The sequence below is a fragment of the Triticum urartu genome, chromosome 4 (assembly GCF_003073215.2).
Source record: "Triticum urartu cultivar G1812 chromosome 4, Tu2.1, whole genome shotgun sequence".
NCBI lineage: Eukaryota > Viridiplantae > Streptophyta > Magnoliopsida > Poales > Poaceae > Triticum > Triticum urartu.
The window spans coordinates 553786048-553792174 of record NC_053025.1 but is presented as its reverse complement, the minus strand read 5'-3'; positions in this window follow the sequence as shown (position 1 = coordinate 553792174).

Below are 6127 nucleotides of genomic sequence, written 5' to 3'. Positions count from 1 at the left end.
ACCGCCGCAACCTTCTGTACCCAAGAGATCCCATCTTGGGGCCTTTTCCGGAGCTCCGCCGGAGGGGGCATTGATCACGGAGGGCCTCTACATCAACTCCATGGCCTCTCCGATGATGTGTGAGTAGTTTATTCCAGACCTTCGGGTCCATAGCTAGTAGCTAGATGACTTCTTCTCTCTCTTTGGATCTCAATACAAAGTTCTCCTCGATTCTCTTGGAGATCTATTCGATGTAATCTTCTTTTGCCGTGTGTTTGTCGAGATCCGACGAATTGTGGGTTTATGATCAAGTTTATCTATGAACAATATTTGAATCTTCTCTGAATTCTTTTATGCATGATTGGTTTATCTTTGCAAGTCTCTTTGGATTACCAGTTTGGTTTGGCCTACTAGATTGATCTTTCTTGCAATGGGAGAAGTGCTTAGCTTTGGGTTCAATCTTGCGGTGCTCGATCCCAAAGACAGAAAGGGAAACGACATGTATTGTATTGTTGCCATCGAGGATAAAAAGATGGGGATTTACATCATATTGGATGAGTTTATCCCTCTACATCATGTCATCTTGCTTAAGGCGTTACTCTGTTCTTATGAACTTAATACTCTAGATGCATGTTGGATAGCGGTCGATGTGTGGAGTAATAGTAGTAGATGCAGAATCGTTTCGGTCTACTTGTCACAGACGTGATGCCTATATACATGATCATGCCTAGATATTCTCATAATTATTCGCTTTTCTATCAATTGCTCGACAGTAATTTGTTCACCCACTGTAATACTTATGCTATCTTAAGAGAAGCCACTAGTGAAACCTATGGCCCCCGGGTCTATTCTCCATCATATAAGTTTCCCATCTACTTTATTTTGCTATCTTTTACTTTCAATCTATATCATAAAAATACCAAAAATATTTATCTTATTATTATCATCTCTATCAGATCTCACTCTTGCAAGTGGCCGTGAAGGGATTGGCAACCCCTTTATCGTGTTGGTTGCGAGGTTCTTATTTGTGTGTGTAGGTACGAGGTGACTCACGTGTGGTCTCCTACTAGATTGATACCTTGGTTCTCAAAAACTGAGGGAAATACTTACGCTGCTCTACTGCATCACCCTTTCCTCTTCAAGGGAAAACCAATGCAGTGCTCAAGAGGTAGCAAGAAGGATTTCTGGCGCCGTTGCCAGGGAGATCTACGCCAAGTAAAGACATACCAAGTACCCATCACAACTCTTTTCGCATTGCATTATTTTCCATTTGGCTCTTGTTTTCCTCTCCCCCACTTCACCCTTGCCGTTTTATTCGCCCTCTCTTTCCATTCCCCTTCTCTTTTTGAATTTGCCTCTTTTGCCTATTTCTTGTTTGCTTGTGTGTGGGATTGCTTGCTTGTCACGATGGCTCAAGATAATACTAAATTGTGTGACTTTTCCAATACCAACAATAATGATTTTATTTGCACTCCGATTGCTCCTCTTACCAATGCTGAATCTTGTGAAATTAATACTGCTTTGCTGAATCTTGTCATGAAAGATCCGTTTTCTGGCCTTCCTAGTGAAGATGCCGCTTCCCATCTAAACAACTTTGTTGATTTGTGTGATATGTAAAAGAAGAAAGATGTGGACAACGATATTGTTAAACTTAAGCTATTTCCGTTTTCGCTTAGATATCGTGCTAAAGCTTGGTTTTCGTATTTGCCTAAAAATAGTATTGATTCATGGAATAAGTGCAAAGATGCTTTTATCTCTAAGTATTTTACTCCCGCTAAGATCATCTCTCTTAGAAACGATATTATGAATTTTAAGCAACTTGATCATGATCATGTTGCACAAGCTTGGGAGAGGATGAAATTAACGATACGTAATTGCCCTACACATGGATTGAATTTATGGATGATTATACAAATTTTTTATGCCGGATTGATTTTTTCTTCTAGAAATCTTTTAGATTTGGCTGCGGGAGGCACTTTTATGGAAATCACTTTAGGAGAAGCTACCAAACTCCTAGATAATATTATGGTTAATTATTCTCAATGGCACACTGAGAGATCTACTAGTAAAAAGGTGCATGCAATTGAAGTGATTAATGTTTTGAGTGGAAAGATGGATGAACTTATGAAATTGTTTGCTAATAAGATTTCTCCTACTGATCCTAATGATATGCCTTTGTCTACTTTGATTGAGAAAAATAATGAATCTATGGATGTGAATTTTGTTGGTAGGAACAATTTTGGCAATAACGCGTATAGAGGTAATTTTAATTCTAGGCCATTTCCTAGTAATTCCTCTAATAATTATGGTAATTCCTTCAACAATTCTTATGGAAATTATAATAAGATTCCCTCTGATTTTGAATCTAGTATTAAAGAATTTATTACTTTGCAAAAGAGTTTCAATGCTTTGATTGAAGAAAAATTGCTTAAGATTGATGAGTTGGCTAGGAACGTAAATAGAATTTCTATTGATGTTGATTCTTTGAAACTTAGATCTATTCCACCTAAGCATGATATCAATGAGTTTCTCAAATCCATGAGAATTTCCATTGATGAGTGCAAAGAAAGAACCGCTAGGATGCGTGATAAGAAAGATTGCTTTGTGAAAGCGTGTTCTTCTAGTTTTCATGATAATAAGGATGAAGATCTAAAAGTGATTGATGTGTCCCCTATTAAATCTTTGTTTTGAAATATGAATATTGATAATTATGGGACTGGAGATGAGTCGACTTTAGTTAGAAGGCATCCCAAAAATTTAGAGTTTTAGATCTTGATGCAAAAATTATTAAAAGTGGGATTGAAGAGGTTAAAACTTTAAATAGCAATGAACCCACTATCTTGGATTTCAAGTAATTTAATTATGATAATTTCTCTTTGATAGATTGTATTTCCTCGTTGCAATTCGTGCTAAATTCTCCTCATGCTTATAGTCAAAATAAATCTTTTACTAAACATATCATTGATGCTTTGATGCAATCTTATGAAGAAAAACTTGTGTTGGAAGTTTCTATCCCTAAAAAACTTTATGATGAGTGGGAACCTACTATTAAAATAAAAATTAAAGACATGAGTGCTATGCTTTGTGTGATTTGGGTGCTAGTGTTTCCACGATTCCAAAAACCTTGTGTGATTTGCTAGGTTTCCGTGAATTTGATGATTGTTGTTTAAACTTGCACTTTGCGGATTCCACTATTAAGAAACCTATGGGAAAGATTAATGATGTTCTTATTGTTGCAAATAGGAATTATGTGCCCATAGATTTCATTGTTCTTGATATAGATTGCAATCCTTCATGTCCTATTATTCTTGGTAGACCTTTCCTTAGAACGATTGGTGCAATCATTGATATGAAGGAAGGGAATATTAAATTCCAATTTCCATTAAGGAAAGGCATGGAACACTTCCCTAGAAATAAAGTTAAATTACCATATGAATCTATTATGATAGCCACTTATGGTTGCCTACTAAAGATGGCAATACCTAGATCTATCTTCACTTTTATGCCTAACTAAGGGCGTTAAACGATAGCGCTTATTGGGAGGCAACCCAATTTTATTTTTATTCCTTGCTTTTTGATCCTGTTTAGTAATAAATAATTTATCTAGCCTCTGTTTTGGATGTGTTTTTTGTGTTTAATTAGTGTTTGTGCCAAGTAGAACCGTTGGGAAGACTTGGGGAAAGTCTTTTTGATCTTGCTGTAAAAAACAGAAACTTTAGCGCTCACGAGAATTGCTGCCAGTTTTTATTGGAGAGTGATATTTAGTTAATTATTTTTTCAGATGATTAATAGATAAATTCCTCACTTCCAGAAATTTATTTTAGAATTTTTGGGGTTCTAGAAGTATTCGAAACCTACAGATTACTACAGAATGTTCTGTTTTTGACAGATTCTGTTTTTGATGTGTTGTTTGCTTATTTTGATGAATCTATGGCTAGTAAAAGAGCTTATAAACCATAGATAAGTTGGAATACAGTAGGTTTAACACCAATATAAATAAATAATGAGTTCATTACAGTATCTTTAAGTGGTGGTTTGTTTTCTTTTACTAACGGAGCTCACGAAGATTTTCTTTTAAGTTTTGTGTTGTGAAGTTTTCAAGTTTTGGGTAAAGATTTGATGGATTATGGAACAAGGAGTGGAAAGAGCCTAAGATTGGGTATGCCCATAGCACCCCAAGGTAAAATACAAGGACACCAAAAATCCTAAGCTTGGGGATGCCCCGGAAGGCATCCCCTCTTTTGTCTTCGTTCACCGGCAACTTTACTTGGAGCTATATTTTTATTTGCCACATGATATGTGTTTTGCTTGGAGCGTCTTGTATGATTTGAGTATTTGATTTTTAGTTTACCACAATCATCCTTGCTGTACACACCTTTTGATAGAGACACACATGAATTAGAATTTATTAGAATACTCTATGTGCTTCACTCATATCTTTTGAGCTATATAGTTTTTGCTCTAGTGCTTCACTTATATCTTTTAGAGCACGGTGGTGGTTCTATTTTATAGAAATAATTGATCTCTCATGCTTCACTTATATTATTTTTAGAGTTCTTTAGAACAACATGTCAATCTTCTTTTAGGCATAATAAAAACTTTCATACAAGTGCTTGAATACTAAGAGAAGTTTGATAGTTGATGATTGTTTTGAGATATGGAGATGGTGATATCAGAGTCATGCTAGTTGAGTAGTTGTGAATTTGAGAAATACTTGTGTTGGAGTTTGTGATTCCCGTAGCATGCACATATGGTGAACCGTTATGTGATGAAGTCGGAGCATGATTTATTTATTGATTGCCTTCCTTATGAGTGTCGGTCGGGGATGAGCGATGGTCTTTTCCTACCAATCTATCCCCCTAGGAGCATGCGCGTAGTACTTTGTTTCGATAACTAATAGATTTTTGCAATAAGTATGTGAGTTCTTTATGACTAATGTTGAGTCCATGGATTATACGCACCCTCACCCTTTCACATTTGCTAGTCTCTCTAGTACCGCACAACTTTCGCCGGTACCATAAACCCACCATACACCTTCCTCAAAACAGCCACCATACCTACCTACTATGGCATTTCCATAGCCATTCCGAGATATATTGCCATGCAACTTTCCACCGTTCCGTCTGTTATGACACGCTTCATCATTGTCATATTGCTTTGCATGATCATGTAGTTGACATCATATTTGTGGCAAAGCCACCGTTCATAATTCTTTCATACATGTCACTCTTGATTCATTGCATATCCTGGTACACCACCGGAGGCATTCACATAGAGTCATATTTTGTTCTAAGTATTGAGATGTAATTCTTGAGTTGTAAGTAAAAAGAAGTGTGATGATCATCATTATTAGAGCATTGTCCCAGTGAGGAAAGGATGATGGAGACTATGATTCCCCCACAAGTCGGGATGAGCGTCCGGACGAAAAACGGAAAAAAGAGGCCAAAAAGAAAAAAAAGAAGGCCCAAATAAAAAAAAGAGAAAAAGAAAAAATGTGAGAAAAAGAGAGAAGGGACAATGTTACTATCCTTTTTCCACACTTGTGCTTCAAAGTAGCACCTTGATCTTCATAGAGAGTCTCTTATGTTGTCACTTTCATATACTAGTGGGAATTTTACATTATAGAACTTGGCTTGTATATTCCAATGATGGGCTTCCTGAAATTGCCCTAGGTCTTCGTGAGCAAGCAAGTTGGATGCACACCCCACTTAGTTTCTTTTGTTGATCTTTCATACACTTATAGCTCTAGTGCATCCGTTGCATGGCAATCCCTACTCAGTCACATTGATATCTATTGATGGGCATCTCCATAGCCCGTTGATACGCCTAGTTGATGTGAGACTGTCTTATCCTTTTTTGTCTTCTCCACAACCACCATTCTATTCCACCATAGTGCTATACCCATGGCTCACGCTCATATATTGCGTGAAGATTGAAAAAGTTTGAGAACATCAAAAGTATGAAACAATTGTTTGGCTTGTCATCGGGGTTGTGCATGATTTAATATTTTGTGTGATGAAGATAGAGCATAGCCAGACTATATGATTTTGTAGGGATAACTTTCTTTGGCCATGTTATTTTGGGAAGACATGATTGCTTAGTTAGTATGCTTGAAGTATTATTATTTCTATGTCAATATTAAACTTTT